The sequence below is a fragment of the Neomonachus schauinslandi genome, chromosome 5, assembly GCF_002201575.2.
Source record: "Neomonachus schauinslandi chromosome 5, ASM220157v2, whole genome shotgun sequence".
Taxonomy (NCBI): Eukaryota; Metazoa; Chordata; class Mammalia; order Carnivora; family Phocidae; genus Neomonachus; species Neomonachus schauinslandi.
The window spans coordinates 129930674-129950113 of NC_058407.1; the positions used below are offsets into that span (position 1 = coordinate 129930674).

General features: G+C 41.6%; 1 pseudogene; it reads right to left on the minus strand.

Moving 5' to 3' along the window:
• Positions 1 to 1198: 1198 nt before the first annotated feature.
• LOC110586506 lies at positions 1199 to 3142 on the minus strand (annotated as a pseudogene).
• Positions 3143 to 19440: the final 16298 nt, after the last annotated feature.

A 19440-nucleotide genomic window follows, 5' to 3' on the forward strand; every position in this document is an offset into this window, starting at 1 on the left:
CTTTAAGTCTTAGGCTTTCCCTAAATTGACTCTCAAATCTGGATTTCCAGCTCAGACCTCTTTTCTCAGGTTCAGATTCACATATCCCAACACATACCAGATGGCTCTATTTGGATGTCTCGTAGATATTTCAAAGGGCCAAATATGAGCCCATTCTCAAGCCTGAGATCCCATTTCCGATCCCCCCACCAAATCCCCTTTCTTATTAACCTCTTTCATAGTACCGTGTACTTTTTCTCAGGGCATGTGTATGACAACGTTCACCAATCTTTGTCAAATGTCAGTCACCTATGAAGGTTCTTGAGGTCAGGCACTGTATCGGTTTTGCTCACCACTGTCATCCCTGTGCCTGGCATTCATTTCTTCCCTTAGTCATCCATTATTCAATTAGCCAATCAGTCAGTGGATGTGATTTGAGCACCACTATGGCACCAGAAGTGAAAAGACATGTCCTTGCCTTCACTGGAGCTTACATCTCATAGAGAAGGTGCTCTCAAACGCACCACGAGATATACCTCTGACCTCAGCCCAAGAAGGAGTTGTTCCCTCTCCCCTGGCCCCTGGAACTCGGTCATACTGTACAGTGCTGATCTACCTGCCTCTCTCCTCCACCAGACTGCAAGTCTGAAAGCAGAGGTATTTTTGGTTTGTTTCTTTATCCTCAGTATTGGGCCTGAATAGTAGATATAAGTAGTCAGTCAATGATTGCTATATAAAATCCAAAGTCACATATGCAATGCTGGGATATCTGGTCAATAAAATGCTGAATTTAAGAACAATAGGAGTCTTGTCATCTTTTTTTTTCCTTTTTATTCACTTTTTTTTCTTTTTATCATAAAAAAACATTTATTTGTTAACAGTATCTTTCACTGCCATGATATCTGAACAGGCTTTCAACTCTTTAAAGACTGACTTTAAGGTAACAACATTACAGGAGATAAAATTTACATTTTTAAATAAGGATAGTAAAAAGTGAAAAAATATAATGCTACATTCCTTAATATCCATGAAAAAAATTTAACTCAAGTTTAAATACTTTTGATTTTATTAAAGAAAGTATAAAATACCAAATTCTACATTTTTAAACACTATTATTTTAAGAATCACTTCTTTCTTCATAGTGCCAGCATGTTTCCCATACTTCCATATATCTTGAGATCTCCTCTCAGGAGGCTGGTACCACTTTTCAACAAAGGCATTAATAATAAAACTTCTGGGGTTTTCCTTGGGGTTGCCCCAATTTTTTCTCCATTTCGTTTTTCAGTTTATTCACCTCGTACCTCTTGGCCATTGCCACAAGATCCTCTGGGATACTCTGTTGTGCTCTTTCCAGAATATTAATTAACTCTCCAGCAACCCTCCAGTCATTTCTAGTGAGGAGAGTAATAGATAACCCAGTTCTCCCTGATCTTCCATTGCGCCCTACCCTGTGCACGTATTCTTCGATGTTCCGGGGGAAATCATAATTATAGACGTGTGTGATATCAAGGACGTCAAGACCCCAAGATGCCAAGTCGGTGGCAATCAATATTCTTACTTTACCTGTTTTAAAGTTTTCTAATGCCCTCTCTCGGTCGCTCTGCTCCCTATTACCGTGAAGGGATTCCACTGTTACATGTCGCAGAATCAGGTCGCTTGACAGCTGGTCAGCAACAGCTTTTCTGCTGACAAACACTCTGACTTTGTCTTTGGGAGACATGCTTTCTAGAAAAGTTTCGATATGAGAGCGTTTCTCTTCTTCGGTGGTGACAATTATGTTTTGTTTCACGGTACTTACTGCCACTAGATCCAAAGTACCAACATATACAATCATTGGCTCTTTCAAATAAGTCTGTGCAAGTCGACCGACAGCATATGGCCACGTTGCACTTGTCATAATAGTCTGCCTGTCTGGGTGCATATCTAATAAAATCTTCATTATCTGGGGTTCAAATCCCATATCTAGCATCTTGTCGGCTTCATCTAAAACCAAGTAGGTTACATTTCTGAGGTTAACAAAGTTATTCATTTGTAGATCATTCAGTCTTCCAGGAGTTGCAATAATAATATCTACTCCTTTTTTCAGATCTTGTACTTGTCCATTTCTATCTCCACCGCCATATATACACACACTTTTGAAGCCTTTATATGAATACTTAGAACATTCAGCTTCCACTTGAAGTGCTAACTCGCATGTAGGTGTGAGGACTAACACGCCAGGTCCATTCCTCTCTCCTCTAATTACAGGCTGTGAATCCAAGTGTATAAATCTGGGCATTAAGTAGGACAGTGTTTTCCCGGTTCCAGTTTAGGCTACTCCTATAAGATCTACACCTTGTAAAACTATCAGCCATGACTGCGACTGGATCGGTGTTCGCTTTTGAAAGCCTGCCTTTTTAATGTTTTCCATAACCTCAGGATAACACTGAAAAGCATCCTCAAATTTGCAAGTAGGATTGGGTATACGATGCTTCTCCCCTTCTTTCAAGTCATCACGCATTATAATTTTCTTTCCTCCAAGTGTCTACTTGCACTTGTGACATTGAACTTGTTGCTTCTGACTCCACCTAAAGGTTTTTCTTAATTGGTGGTAAATCTTCCCACTTCCCCCCCCCCCCCCATTTCAAAGCATCTTCTCGAATTTGATCCCAATCAATCAATGGCTGATTCTCTGTAACACTACTATCTGTCTTTACATCTCTTCCAACAGAAGGTTGGAATGCAACAATATCAGTTCTGAGTTTTGAATTGTAATTTTCTTTTTTAACAAGATTATCTATCACTGTTTTGGCCTTCGCCTGCACCACCTTGTTGCCAAAGATTCTGACCTCTGCTTCTTCTGAATGACCTTCTTTATCTGTATTTTCGTGCTTGTTGTAATTTGGATGTCTTTTATTTCTGACCCTCCACGACCGATCACAGCGTCGACCCACACGTTATTCAGTCCAAAGCAAAGCGGCGGTTCTCGGAGGCCAGCGGCCACAGGTTGCTGGAGGCCGGAGAGGTTCCTCCAGCCGCCACCTCTGCCGCCCCTACCGGCCTCCTGACCTCTTCGATTCGGCTCCTCCGTCGGCCTCCTTTCCGGAGCACGGGACACTGCCGAGTTTCGCCGGGAACCAACGACCCATGAGGACGCGTTGGCGCCTGCTTCTTGCTTCGACATGGTTCCGTGAGGAAGAGCCGTCGCGTCCGACGTCGCTCCCGTTTGGCTCTGCACCACTCCACGGTGCCGTCGTAGAGTCTTCTCTGACCTTTTTTTTTTTTTCACATTTCCACCCCAAGTGCCTGTTCACAAATGCATTGTGAGCGAAGAGAAGGAAAGAGTGCACACTAACAGTAAATCAGTAAACAGTGATAATCTTATCATTACCGTTTGCAAAAGGCTTCCAAAAGTTTGTGTTTCCATTGGCAGCCCCTGAGTGTGAACCTAGCACTGGGCCATACCTAACTGCCACTAGAAAGAATGTTTCCTTTGAACAAATCTGGGGATTTCAAACAAATATTTGTGGACTTCTTAGAAAAATTGGCATCAGGCCTCAAAGACGCAAACTTGTTAGTCGCTTCAATCTCCCATGAAGATAAATTTCCAAATTATTAGAATAACATTAATTATGATATCTGTGTTTTCTGAATCCCTAGTTGAAAAACAATCTGACAGTGAACTTTTGCTTCTTGGGTGCAGTTTTATTTTAAGGCTTTGCAATTGAATTAATTTGATTATGATTTTTTAAAATTGGAATTCCTGGACTTTGAGACTCCTCAGGAGGAAAAATGAGATTGAACATACAAAGTAAAGTCTGACCTACAAAATAATGGCTCTGCAATCACTATAACTGTGAACCACGTGAACTGGGAACAACTATGATTTTTTGAGCCATCATAAATTTTGCAAATACTGTACTCTATTTTAATTTAAGACTAGCCTGGCAAATCGTTTTGGAGTGGTTTTAGGGACAGCCAGCTGGCCCTACTGCCAAAACTTACCTCTTGGTTCATTTGTTAATAATACTTAAAATTATGCCATTAGAATTGCATTCCTTTGGCTCAAGGTCTGGTTACCCCACTAAAATGCAAATATCCCTGGGAAAAGCCATATTTAAAACAGTGACCACCATTTACCCGTAACTCTTGTCTCAGTGTTTACACATGCATAGAAGTGGAGAAAAGGTAAGATATGATTCTTAGGCCCACCAACAGGAAATTAGTCCAGAAAAGAAAGTCTGGAGATTCTAAGTCAATGAAATGACATCTTTGCCTGAAACTCTGCCCTGAAAAAATAATTTAAAACACTGGGGATTGGGCTGTGCAACGCAATCTTCCTATATCTGCATGTAAAGAAGAAAAAGAAAACCCACAAGGAAATCTTCCTTGAGACATCTCTTGGAGTTCTCTCATTACTTCCCTGATAGTAATAAATAGCCGATAATCTCAAAGCAAACTGCTTCTGATGTCTGTCACTTAATACTAAGCTGCTATATTTAGCATTCCTAGCTAAATAAATTTATCCCTGGCCAACACTGGAATTAAAGAACCCAAAAGGGGCTTTATGAAAATTTCCCTAGGTAATTGATACTTTTAACTGAGTTAGTCCTGGATTAAATACCTGAAATGAAATGTGATGATGAGCTGGAACACCTAGGAGCCAACCACCCATGGCCAAAATAGAATCATCTGGATGCTGTCATCTTGCCTCAGAAAATCAAAGTATCAAATATCCTATCAAATTGCACCTCGAGGCATGAAAACAAAGCTGAGTATAAACTCACTAAGATGATTTGGAAAGGGCTTCCCCGTTGATGTCACATTAACGAACTTCACCTTGATTCCATGTTTTCCTCTGGCTATAGAGAGAGAAGGTCATTTTCCTGTTCTTTCCATTACTGTGTGTTTTCCTTCCCCTGCGGAACAGAGACAGTGAGCACCTTGTCACCTTCGACTGAGGTCAGGTGTCTCCACTCGGGGTTCCCTCGGCACAACAGTCCCATCTGACGTTGTTAAACGTCAGACTGAAGTAGACATTCCACAAGGATCTGAAATGAGGAACGTGAGTGCTGATCTGTCACTCCAACACCCCATCGGTCCCTGTCGATTATTAAATGCCTATTGTGGTGATGCCCCACAGTTAACTGATCAAGCTTTAAGTTTTCCGTTCTTAAGACAAACTGACTATTTGTGTAAAAGATCCAGACTTCGGGGTGGCCAAATTCATGAAAACCTGTTCTGCTTAAAATTTAAGGCATCAGGCTCAAAAAGGGTATTTCTGTATCATAAAACCCTTGATCAGAGCTTACTTATTGTTCTTGTTGTTACTTAAACAAATAACATGGCCTTGAGAATAGAAAAGTGAAAATATACACCAATATCACTGACACACGGCCATCTGAGACAAAGCTTTCACAGCTGTGGATGAATTACAGAAGATCAAGGTGACACAATTTGCCAATTTGCTGTCTGGCAAGAAATGTCTGTGTCATCCTCACTGCCATATGTTGAAATCCTAACCCCCAGGGGGATGGCTGGAGGTGAGGAGGTCATGAGGGTGGAGCCCCATGAATGGGATTAGTGTCCTTAAAGAAGAGACCCCACTGAGCTCTGTCACAACCGCCCACCACGTGAGGGCACAACGAGAAGACAGCTGTCTGTGAACCCGGAAGCTGGTCTGCACCAGACATGGGATCAATCTGCCGGCACCTTGAGTCTGGACATCCCAGCCTCCAGAACTGTGAGAAGTAAATGTTTATTGCCTAAGCCACCCAGCCCATGGTATTTTTGTTACAGCAGCCCAAACAGACTATGACAGAATTTTAGTGCATCTCTTAGGCATTTTGAACATTTATTTAAACCAGTCACAAAACACATAATTTTTTTAAAGATTTTATTTATTTATTTGAGAGAGAGAGAGAGAAAGTGAGCACCCATGCACAAGCAGGGGGGAGGGGCAGAAGGAGAGGGAGAAGCAGACTCTCCGCTGAGCAGGGAGCCCGATGTGGGACTGGATCCCAGGGATCATGATCTGAGCCGAAGGCAGATGCTTAACCAACTGAGCGACCCAGGTGCCCCTGAATGGGAATGATCTTAATTTCTTATTTACTGAAATCATCAGCTCTAATAAATTTCATAATTTCATTTTTCTCTGCACCTCATTGAGCAAGTTGAGGCAACAACCCACCTGGAAATGACATCATAGGGTTTTAAGTGATAAGACCATTCTGTTCCAAAAGAAAAATATAAGACTAGCTCTTCTCCAGGTCCCCAGATCCCTTCCTTGTGCCTTTTAATCCAGATGTGTCCTACTTTCTAATACCCGAGGCTTCCGCCTCCCACCTTCCCACCACAGCCCCCACTTCACCCTATGATGTTTCCACATTACTCTAGCCTTTTCCATTCAGAAGGAAACAATTTAAGCATCCAGGATTATTTTAGACCAAGACCAGGTATCTGGTTCTATCTGTTCCCTACTATGTCATTGCCTCTAGAATGTTGGGAGCTTAAAACATTCTGGAACCCACTGAGCACCCATTGGTGGGGAGTGGAAAAGAGACCCAGAGGCAAAGATCTCCCACGGTGGGACAGACATTACTAAAGGTGTTTGCAGAGACTGTGTATCTAATCCTCACAAAAAAAAAAAACCTTTTTCTGTAAGCCTAAGTATCTCTTTGAAGAGGTTAAATAAATTCCCTGAGGTCACATAGCTAATAAATGCCGGTTTCAGGATTCCAACCGAAATCTGCATGACTCTGAACTCTAGTGCTGATGGGCTTTTCCGTACGCCAAACCCAACCCAAATGAATCTCTGGTGGGGGATTTTAACATTGGTCCATAAAGGTGAGTGACATGGTGGATCAGTGACTAAAGACACCATCTCTGCGCGTGATTTTTCTTTCCCAACCTGACTTTTTTCTTTGTCATATTCTAGCTTCAGTGACTTTCAATTCCAAACTAGCCTTGAGGTTTGTTGTTGTTGTTGTTGTTTTTAATCAGTTATTATTCATTCAGTCTTTAGACTAGAAATCCTCTAAAGACCTCAAGGCAGCATATAGAAAAATATTGCATAATGAACAGTAAACAGTCGGATTAGCAGGAGGGGACAACGGAGAACACGGCATTCTTTCTTCTAGTCCTGGGGGAAAGTGGGAAGTTTTACCAAATTGAAATGGGCTCTTTCTCCCACAGCTCCAGCCAGGCTTCCTTTCACCCTTACTGAATATGAAGCCATAAGTAAACAGATCTTCTAACTTGACCCCTACTACCATCCTTCCAAAATATGCATGGATTTCTTTACCAACATCCTGCACATATCCCCCAAATCATCAATCCTCACTGCTTCTCCAAAATGATTTAAATCTTCAAGGAAACAACACTTAGGACCTCCAGGGGCGGTCAACATGCCCTGTTGAGGGTAAGGGTGTTATGCAGTCTATCTGACCATGAGTGCCATCTTGATGACCATCTCTAGGTCCACTGGAGCCCAAGCAAGAAGGGAGATTGAACCCAATGGCAACTGCAGCACATAGACATAGGCATGAAGATGAGTAAAGACATCAACGGAGACTGTTCTTCTTAGTCTTCTCCATGTTATGGTTGAATCATGTTCCTCCTTCCCCAGAAAAAAGATATCCTGAAGCCCTGACCCGTAGTACCTCAGATTGTGACCTTATTTGGAGATCAGGTCTTTACAGAGGTAATCAAGTTGAAGTGAGGTCATTAGGGTGAGTCCTAGTGCAATATGACTGCTGTCCTTATATAAACGGAAAATTTGGATGCAGAGGCAGACATTCATGGAGTAGGGAGACAATGTGAAAGGACACAGGGAGAAGGCAGCCATCTCCAAGCCAAGGAGAGAGGACTGGAACAGATCCTTCTCTCAAAACCATCAGAAGGAGCCAACCCTGATGACACCTTGGTTTTGGACTTCCAGCCTCCAGAACTATAACAGAATACATTTCTGTGTGTAAGCCCCATTTGATGGCACTTGTTACAGTAACTAGCAAACTAAAAAACCAGAGAACTAGTTAGCATACCTGGGCAGTTGATGGTTGTCCTGAAAACCCCAGAATTTTGTTATCTTCTGAACGCCAAAAAAAGAATGACCAGAAATAAATCCTCCAACCCATTAAGTGGTGTTTCTATCCCAGGAAAATGAGGTGAAGGAGTGTAGTTTATCCCAAGGTCACAAGTTAGATGTTAGCTCCCACATCAGGATGGTCTAACTGTAGAGGAGAGTTCTGGAACTAAAATTCATTTAGAAGGAAAGTTTATGTAATGAATATCAATATGAAGACTCTCAGAAGACTCTTCACAAATGCTGTAGAGTGATTCCATTAGGGTTCAGGGTTGGGGAAGGCAGAAAAGAGCCAGCCCTTCTCATGGGATCAAGGACACAGTTCCCAGCTTGGTCTGGAATAGGTCTCTAAAGACAACCTGATTGGTTTTCTCATCTTCCAAAAGGAATCTAACTAATGTGGGCTGATAGTAGACATGGCAGAGCACCCAGATAATGACTTCAGGCATCTTAGATAAATTCCTTTACCATGATCTTGTCAAGGATTTAGTCTTTTGTGTAGGAATTTCCTTTGGGAGCCATGGGAGCCAGGGAGAAGGGTACAGCCTTAGCCTTGCTCCATTTGTAAAGTCCCCAGGCAACTCTAGGGAAATGTGCACTGGGTTTACAGTTCAGACTGGATCTCAGAATCTGTGATGTGTTTTCTTGAATGGTGACTCTCGTTAGACTCATAACCTAGACCCAAAGTTGCTTAATCAAACTGTGCCTGAGGCTTACCATCCACCAAATAGGGATGATATTATTGGGGTATGTATTAAGACCATTGGCTGAGAAGCAAGCTACTGGAAAATAATTAGTAAACAAATACCAAATGAGGGAATTCTGTGAATTGTTCCTGCCATATCTCTACACAGGAAGGAGAACTCACTTTTCCTCTCTATGCGTGTGTATGGGGTCCTGCATTAATTTCTCGTGGCTGCTATCATAAGTTATCATAAACTTGGTGGCTTAAAACACAGAAATTTATTCTCTCACAGTTGTGGAGAGCAGAAGCAGGAAATCAAGCTGTTTACAGGACCACACCCCCCCCAGAGGCTCTGGGAGAGACGCCATTCCTTGTGTCTTCCAGCTTCCGGTGGCTGCAGGCGTTTGTTGGCCTGTGGCCCCACCATTTGGATCTCCACCTCCGTCTTCACACTGCTTTCCCCTCTGTGTGGGTCTCTGTCTGCCCCTACCTCTCTCATAAGCAAACGTACGGTTGCATTTAGGGCCCACGTGGAAAATCCAAAATGAGCTCTTCCTCTCAAGATTCTTAAACCAATCACATCTTTTGCAGGATAATATATACATAATATATGTAATATAATATAGTACATATAATATGTAGTACATATAATATATAATATATAATACACATCATGTCTATAATATATAACATATAATTACATATTATATATTACATATTACGTATTATATTAATACATATATATTATATCATATATTAGTTCAGAAGGATTAATATTATATAATATATAATTACAGATTATATATGATATGTTATGTTACAATATTAATTTTTTTACCATGTTCATGGTTTCCCGGGATTTGGAAATGAATATATCATTGCGGGGAGGAGGAACGGGGAGGGTTCATTTTTTCCTGCCTACCACAGGCCCAAACCACAAAGCCTAATTTAGGATTACGTTTGGAAGCCTATCTCCTAAGGATGATCACTGCCCCTTAATAAGGGATTTTCATTTCAGCCACCGAATCCCAGACCTCACATCAACTTGCATCTGAGATGTGTGAGCCGAAGACTCAGATGTTGACTAGTCATGCCCCTCCCTTTCTCTCCTCTGTGACAACTAGCCAGCAAGTTAGCGGAAAGTGAGAAAAGTGGTTCTCATTCACCCTAATTCTGATAAGAGTAATAAGAGAAGCCAAGATTTCAATCCTCGTGTGAGCTCTGTCTTCTAGATTACCAAGGGTCATAGTCTGGTATATGAAAGAACATATAAAAACTGCATTGAAGAAACACCTTGGCTTGTCCCTTGACCATCTACCACTCAGAAAATGTGCGCAAAGCCATGTTTTTCTGGCTCTGGAAAATATATCTATGGAACTTCTTACTAGAAGTTTGAAGTTTGGGGAAAGCAGGATGGGAACAGACTCTGAAATCCCAGAACTGGATAGTTAGGAAAATCCCCCCTGAGGGGAAAATAAGGGAATCTCCATAGAAAGTCGTTTTAGCAAGCTGACTGGGTTCGTGTCTAATTCGATCGGGATGCCTGGGTGGCTCAGTCGGTTAAGCATCTGTGTTCGGCTCAGGTCATGATCTTAGGGTCCTGGGATCGAGTCCCACATCGGGATCCCTGCTCAGTGAGGAGCCTGCTTCTCCCTCTGCCTGCCACTCCCCCGCTTGTGCTTCCTCTCTCTCCCTACTAAATAAATAAAATCTTTAAAAAAAAACAATTCGATCATCACTTGTGTATATCCTTCAGAGAGTTGCCAAGTTGAAATAGTTATCGGCGGATGGCAATTCCTACCAATCTCAGGTCATCATTCTCTATGTATTTTACTATCATCATTCCTGCAAGGAAACTTTTAAAAAGCTAAAAATTATTTTAAACTAACTCATGGCAGTTTTGTTACCTGAAGTTTTTTGCCTTTGATTTAGCAAATCACTTGGCTATTACTTGATTACTATCAAAATGAACTGTGAACTGTGGCTTCTCTTTTTTTTCTTTTTTTTAAGATTTTATTTATTCATGAGAGAGAGAGAGAAGCAGAGGCAGAGGGAGAAGCAGGCTCCCCACTGAGCAGGGAGCCCGATGTGGGACTCGATCCCAGGACCCGGGGATCATGACCTGAGACCAGGGCAGCCACTTAACCATCTGAGCCACCCAGGCGCCCTGTGGCTTCTCTTTCTGTCCCCAGGTTCCTCCCCGGCCCTCCGTGCTCTCTCGAACTCTTAGCCAAGCTTTTGATGTGCTAATTTGCTCATCAGTACCCACTAGCCTTGCCCAGTTTAATTAATAAATACTTAGTTTTGACAGGAGCAGCGTAAACAGAAGTCTAATTCATGAATTTGAACATTGTTTATTGCCCCACTGTGACCCTCACTTGAAACTGGTCCTGAGTCTTATCAGTCGGCACCGGGTTTTTTTTTATGCCTTTTAATTTGCATATCAAATATATCATTTTAAGCAGGCTGCTCACAGCCGCTGTTCCCAGGCAGTTACGGAACCAGTTGCCCACTGGAGCCGCAGAGAAACATCAGTAAACCACTGTGGTTATGGGAGAAAGAAGGCGGACAGGGATTATCCTCGCCTTCCATTGAGATTCGGTTCTCCAGAAATCAAGATCTTTCTTGTGTCCCGCTTTTGTATGCTAAATTGATTGGCTGAACGACTCTGTTTTTAATGGACGTTATCTACCCTCCTGAAATCACAATGCAACACAGGATTCCCCAACATTTAAACTTTGAGTTTCCTGCCACCAAACCCTCGCTTGACACCTGCGGACGGACACCTCCTCGGATTGTAAGGGTGACTCAGCTAAATTGCATTATCATGATGGAGTATCGGGACCCCTGGGAAATTGGTGGGCTTGGATGTATCGTCCCTGGAAACAACTTCTCCCTAAATTCCAAACAGGCCCCGCGTGGCCCCCTTGGATCCTACCCCCAACACCTGCCATGGCCTGAGCCTCAACTGGAGCCTGGGGGACACCTATGTCGAGGTTGTGGATGTGGCCACCGGGCGTGTGAAGGCCGATGCCGGCCTCGGGCCCCCCTCCCGCCTCTGCAAGGCAGCCTTTCTCCCCGCCTGCTGCCAGGGTGCCGTAGCTCTCGGGAAGTCCCGCCTCCTGGCCTTGAAGACCTATGAGGCAGCCAAGGCCGGACCCTACCAGGATGCTCACAGGCAGCTGTCTCTCGTCCTGGACTAGCAGGGCCTGGGGGCTTGGCCCTCAAAACCACTGGTGGGCAAATTCAGAGGCTGAAGCCCACCTCTTGAGCTGAGCTGGATCCTGCTGCAGGAGGGTCGCTTCTGGAGAGGGGTGGGGAGGCGCACGGGGGGTTGGGTGGCTACTGATTCAAATCAAGTCCCATTGTTTTATAGTACTTGGGACTTTGGATTTACAGAATTGGGAGAGCTACCATAATTTGATCCCTACCTTTCAGATTGGATCTGCCGAATTTACCAATCCACCCCCTAGCCAGAATCCACCTTCTGTGGTTTGGGTGACACCCTGAGCTGGTTAGATTATTCAAATGTAATATTCAAATCTCTGATAGGCTTCATGCTATTTCAAAGATTTTAAAACTGTGTTTCAAAGCTGTTTTATTCCTATGACCCACTTCTCTAAAGTGCATTTTGGAGATGTGATCTTCAGGCACTTGAAAGCAAGATAACCAAGCAAGATCCAGCCCTGAGGCTGATGTCTGGCTTTTAAGAACTCCACACAGCCCCAGAAGAAAGAACAAGAGGAAAAGAATACTATCATGGACTACATTAATTATGCACCTAAAAGTAACATTGTCTCCTTTCTTAAAAAAAAAATGAAAATATCACAATGTAAAGCCACATGTTAGATCTAGTCAATGTACTAAATGAACTAGGCAAGAGCACTGGAAAATAGTACTGTGGTTTTTTGTTTTTGTTTTTGTTTTTGTTTTAGAGAGAGAGAGAGTGAATTTGCAAGCAGGGGCTGGGGGAGTGATGGGGATAAGGGGGTGGGAGGAGAGAGGCAGAGAGAGAGAGAGAGAATCTTAAACAGGCTCCAGGCCCAGCATGGAGCCCAACTCGGGGCTCAATCTCACAACCCCGAGATCATGATCAGAGCCGAAATCAAGAGTCGGACACCTAACTGACTGATCCACCCAGGTGCCCCAGTACTGTGGTTCTTTATTGAGGGCACAGTTACATGGTAGAGTAACAAGAACGCTAGAAATGGTGGCCAAAGGCCTGAGTATTATACAACTCTACCACCAACCGTCTGCCATTTGAGGAAGTTCTATCCAATCTCTGAACATCTATTTCCCCAACCATAAGAGGAGACAGTTGGATTACATTCACATGCATTTAACTATGCACCTCAGAAATGTTCTCAAGTGTTCCTTCAAAAGATGTATGTGGTCTGATAATTTTGGGGTATCACCATATTTCTTACATACACACATAATTGTGGAGATTTGCAGGATGCATTAGTATATCAAATGCATCCTTGAGACATTCTCATAAAGCTTTTCAACAAATAAACCAATTTAACTGTAGTTTCCCAAATATATTTTACCGAGAATCCTGTGTGTGTTCAAAACAGTTTGGCAGAGCCAGACAAGATTTTTCAAAGGGCCTTCGCACTGTAATCAGCCTTGCTTGTGGTCAAATAGGCCAGGCGTACTAATGGATCATAGAGTGTAGTGGTTGAAAGTGGGATCTCAGAAACTGGACAGCCCAGTTTCAAAGCCATGGCTACCTTACCTCCTAGCTTTGTGACCTTAGTCCTGTTATTTAACTTTTCTGTACTTGGCTTCTTCATCTGGAAAGCTGAGACAATAATGTGATCTATTTCATAGGGGGCGTTATGAGGACTGAATGAGTTGATAAAATTATCAAATGCCTAGCAGATTACCTAACACCTAGAAAGTGCAGTAGAAGTGTTAACAGTATTGCTACAATATCATAAACTCTTGTCAAATGTAACAGTCTAGGAGAAGGAAAAGCACACATGAGAGGAATTGACATTTGCTAAACATCTACTGTATTTATATATATATATATATATATATATATATATATATAAAATCTCATTGAACCCCCATAATAAACTAAGATCAAAATATAAATATTTCATTTTACAGGTGAGTAAAATAAAACTCTGAGGTATTAAGGAATTTGCCTGATACTCTCCAGATATTAAGGTGAAGAAAATGAACCCCCAATTCAGGTATGCCTGACTTCAAAACTCAAGTTCTTTCCACCATATTATAGTGCCTTGAGGGTGAGAAGTAATAACCTTTCTATCATTTTATAGATAGAAAAATGAGGCAGAGAAACTAAAATATGTCTAGGATCACACAATAAGATTCAAATTAGAAAATAATCCATATTCTGTCATCCATCCCTGTAATGTGTTCATTACTGAACCCCAAATGCAGAAGGACATATGCAAAGGGAAGAAGGAAGGATCTCTCATTTTGATCTAGTGACAATTTTTACATTAAGATGATTTTGTCTCTTAATTAAGTACCTACTGTATGTATTATGTCCCAACTTAGTGGAGATTTTGCTCTCCCCTACCTAACTCAGATTATGTTTTTAGAGAAGCATAGACATTTAAAGGTCAAATTAATTCTACTGCCTCCAGAAAGGATTGGATCAAAATACTTCTCAAGCGATAATCCTTTACCCTATTCCACTTCTAAATATTCAGAGAGGAAAATTCTGTGACTTTGGTAAAAAAAAAAAAACATTAATAATATATTTAAAATTCCATAATTTGAGACATTTGTGAAAATAAAAACACATTAATCAAAAAAAAGGGAGAAAATGGAATAAGAAGATGAATTGATTTTCCATGATGAGGTACAGTACTGTGCATTAAGAACTGAAATTCAGGACCGAGGACTTGGGGAAGTAATTTATTGGATATTAATCTTCCCTTTTAGCAGGCAAGGCACAACTTTGTTTAGATATGTCTGCCGTATCCAAAGTTTTAAAATATGGGGTCAAAAATATATCCCTGCCCCATATCCCATACTGCCATTCCCCCGGTTCATCTTATCACTAAAACTGGTTTTTTACAGCAATGTCAAAGATGATAGAGCTTAGAGAGATTTCCATTTTGCAAGTAAAAAAAGGGCAGAAGGTGGTGCACAGCCTGCAGTGTGTACTTAGATGAAGCAGCCAGCTGCTTAATCCCCATCATCAGAGCCTATCCCGGGACCACAGGGCATCTGATCCAGCCGGCAACGTGCAGAGAGAGGGAGGGGCGCTCCAAAGGCTTCTCAGCGTCTGAAATTCTCCATTTCGGCTCAGTGAGTGAGAGGAGGGATGGTGATAGGCGCTCTGATGTGGAGGAGAGAAAACAGTCTCTTTCTTTGCGAGTTTATGATGATGAGACACCCGTACAGCGATTGACACAGGACTTCTCTTAACCAGTGCTGCAGATAAAGCAGGGATCTGTCTGCATCCTATAGCTAGGACCGTCAACAGTTTGAATTTCAAGGAGGGATGTAGATCCATGAGGGGAGGGTGTTCTTTGCACGTCCTATTCTATCATTTTGCTATGCTTTCACAGATATAGTCACTAGAATTAGTGGGTTGCCCCCTTGCAAATGCAGAAGGCAATGCCCACTTCAAAAATGAAAATGTTTGGGCTAAGTTTGTACTTTGGCTGCTACTTCCCCATTCTCAGAGAACCAGTACGGGGTTGGGGATTTTTCCCTGGGGAGCCAAGAGAGATAAAGGTTGATCTTGGTCCCTGGGGGATATGGCAGAAGCTCCCTTTCCAGAATGTAAAAAATAAACGGAAAATTCCTGAGGTCCTAAGATCTGTGTGATGCAAATGGAAAAGAATTCTTAGCCCTGGCAATTCCCGCCCTTCCCCTGAGGTTACAATGAAAGGTAAAGGTACAGCAAAGTCATGGTTTCTGGGAGAACAACTAACTAGAACATTCTGTAATCTTATGCAATGTCCAGGACCTTTCCTGAAGCAGCCCTTCAAATGGACACGTGAATGAGAGCAAAGAGAACTGGAGGTTTCTTGCATTTCTCCACATGCTCATTTCTTACCAATCTTACCTACAGGGTAAAATGGCCAAATCCCTCCTTGGAGAAACATAGTCCCTATTTGTCTGAGCAAGGAATACCTCATATTTACAAACTGCCAAACAGAAATGACCATTATGAATCTCTTAAGCATGAAGGAGGAAGATGAGCCAAGAGTATGTATTTCTTGCAGGCTCTGTTTCTTTAAGAAAATCTAGTGTTTGTTGTCATAGCCTGAGGTCCCAAAATACCCTTTACCCCCCCTAGGATTGTCCACGTCATCTTTTTTTTCAACTTTGAACCCTCTGTTAGGATTCCTAATCATGAATCCTTCTACTCTTAGGATATCACTTCCATTTATAGGAAGCACTTCCTGACTCCTTTTATTCAAATGAAATTTACCCATGCAGAAACCATTGAAAGAGTGACGGTCTTAAAGGAAAATTTTTGTGCTCATATGATCTTCTATTTGTGTGTACAAAGAAACCAGACTTTTGAGAGTTAGACTGTGCCATTTCAGAGTTAAAAAAAAAAAAAAAAGATTTGCGGCCCCTAAATATCTTTCTCTCAGGTTTTCCAAATACTTATGCAATAGGGAAGTCTCCAGAAAGCCCCCTTTAACATGCAAATATGTTTTTACCCTAAAGGGCCCCCACATTAGCTCATTATCGCATTAGCAGATTAGTTTATCAGATTAGCTTAGCATAGCCCTGAGGGAAAGAAACACAGGACTGGTAAATTTAACAAGGTATACTCTCCTCAGGGAAGGGGGAATGAGGACCAAAGTCATTTTCCAGGCAGGAAGCTATCAGCCCAGAAATCCAAGTCACCAGAGAATCACATGGTTGTCAGGCGTCCATTCCCAGATGCTAGCCCTAGGCACAGTATGAACTCCCGCAGCCTGTCTATTGCCCAAAGCCTGCACTCTCTGGGTGACTCCTGGCTCTGCCACTTTCTAAATTAACCTTTCTGGGCCTCAGTTTCCTTATCTATAAAATGGGAATAATAATGGTACCTACTTCATAGGACTATTGAATTAAATATTGATTTAATTAAATAAATTAGCCTATTAAATATTAATTTAATCAAATAAATTAGCCTACGTGAAGCACTTAGAATAGTGCATCACAAATATAAGTACTAAGTGTTAGCTATTAATAGCATCAAGAATCAGTAACTAGTCAAATGGTCCCATTTTTGTAACCACACACACACACACACACACACACACACACATTATAGAAAAAGGTTGGAAGAGCATACAATGAATGTTAATGACTCTGTGGTGGATAAATGACTGATTCTTTTCATGTTTTTTCTCCTTATGCATTTTCTAAATTCCCTACAATAAATGTGATTAGCTTGGCCATAAAAATGTGTAAAAGACTAATTAATGCTTTATGTAAAAGTATGATCATGAGTATTTTATTTATAATAACAAAAAAATGGAAACAGAAAACAGTATCCATTAATAGGGATTAGCTCAAATAAAGTTTCCATACTAATAAAGTATCCAGATATTAGAATCATGCACCTACAATTTAAAAATGTAACACTGAAGAATGTTTATTGGCATAAAACTCATGATACAGTACATGAAAAATTAACTAACAACACTGAATAAAAATTAATTCCTGGTTTACTAAAAATAAATATAGTTTTATTTAACCAAAAATAACGTGTACATTTCCAAAAAAAAAAAAAAAAAGTAGGAACAACAGTTATCCCCACATGACAGGATTGCAGGGACTCTTAATTTCTCCTGGATGTTTTTATACATTTTCCAAATCTTCAGTAACAAACACATGATGCTTTTACAACAGAAGAAAACACCAACTGTGATAAAAACAAATAAAGATTAATCATCAGAGTTCCAGTCAAGAAATAGAAAAGTTGAGATTGTAAGTTAGTAGAAAACCTGGTTGGCCTCCTTGCCTTTCCTCTGCTCAGAGCTGACACTGAGCCATCCCCCAATGGGATGTGTAAGGACCAAGGCACTGTTAGAACCAAGAAAGAAAAATGCGGGAAGAGGCTTCAAGACGCGGGACAAGAGATCAGAGCCAACCTTGAGTTCCAGACAAGAACTTCCCCACCACCATCCAGGGCAAGTGTGGAACAGAAGAGAGAAACTGTCTCCTACTGAATTTTACCTATAGCAGGGCAAACGCACATCTACAAAACCAAAGTACCTAAGGGACCCTTCTTCCTACTCTTAGAATTTCTGAGGAAGTTAAAGAGTGAAATGAGAGGAAAATGTATATGAGTCACTTTACTGAATAAGTAAGGAAAGTAAGACTAGTCAAAATAAAGACAGTAAGTAGCTCCAGAGTCATGAATGAAACCCCTCAGATCCAGTCCTTGGCGATTATTTTGGTGGCAATGGGAGGAAGGAATCTTCTTTTTTTGGCATTCCTTCCAGCCTCCAGCTCCAATCTAGTAAATGTGTCCATATTAAAGTATTAGAAGCAGAATGTGTTCATTTACCAAGAAAGATTAGGATTTTTTAAAAAATCCTGCTGAGTTTACAGGAAAATCTTAATGCCGTGACACAATTGTTAATGGTGGCATCCTAAAAATCAAAGATGCAAAGGACTAAAGTCACTTTCCTAAGACTCTTCAAATCAGGCAGCAGATCTACCACTTCAGATATGCCCCAAGACCCCAAGATCAATCTTGTTTCTTAAGACCACCTCTCCATTTTAAGTTTTGTGTGTGTGTGTGCGTGTGTGTGTGTGTGTGTGTGTGTTATTCTTCAAAATGCTAAAGGAAGGAGAGATCAAAGGCTGGTGAGAGGAAAGACTCCAAGCATCACATAGACCTGGGTTGGAATCTCGATCTCACTCTTTTCTTCCTGAGTCACATTGAGAAAGCTGCTCACCTCTCTACATCACGGCTCATCATCTATAACACAGGGCTTGTAAAACCGACCTCACAATGCAGTTTGGTGATTATAGGCGTCAGATGCAAAGCGCCTACCTAACACGAGGTTTAGCACAGAGTAAGCCCCCCATACTTGGTGCAGCTGGGGTTAAAAAAAACTACAGACAGGGAAAGAAGTTGTTCTCGGAGTCCTATAACCTGTCTCGGCTTGCTGCTGGTGCCAGAAGCTCCCTTGTTCCATCAGGCATTTGGGAAGAAAGGGGAACCCCCGCATTTGGAGTGTCCTCTGGCCTCCTGAGCAACTTTACCTTCCTGATCACCAAGCATCCACCTCTCTACTAATACCCCCTCTAAGAAAGACATGAATTGAATGTGAAGTGGCCACAGATTTTGAAAACAAAAGTTGCCTTAGACAGCAAGTCTCTAGAACAGGAAATAATTATTCCTTGCTTAGTACTCAAATTGCTTTGAGAAATGAGGTACAGGGAGTATTTTTTTTTCTTTAATGTATAGTGTATTTAATCCAGAAGCCCCAATAAACATCATTTTTCGAACTAAACTGATGGCCCCAGATTCAAATTCTCCTCGACCCAGTGTGACAGCCTAATACAGACACGTGGTTTATAGGCCCCAGGTTTGTAGCATCTTCCTTTGGAGAACTGATTTCTATAAATAGCAATTGTTTTCCTTCTTATTTTCCTACCTACGTGCCTTCGATGCAAATATCCCCGTTCACCCTGTGCAAATCCAAACACTCCATCCCAACACTTGCGTCCCCCTCAGAAAATGCAGAAGCACTTCTCAAAG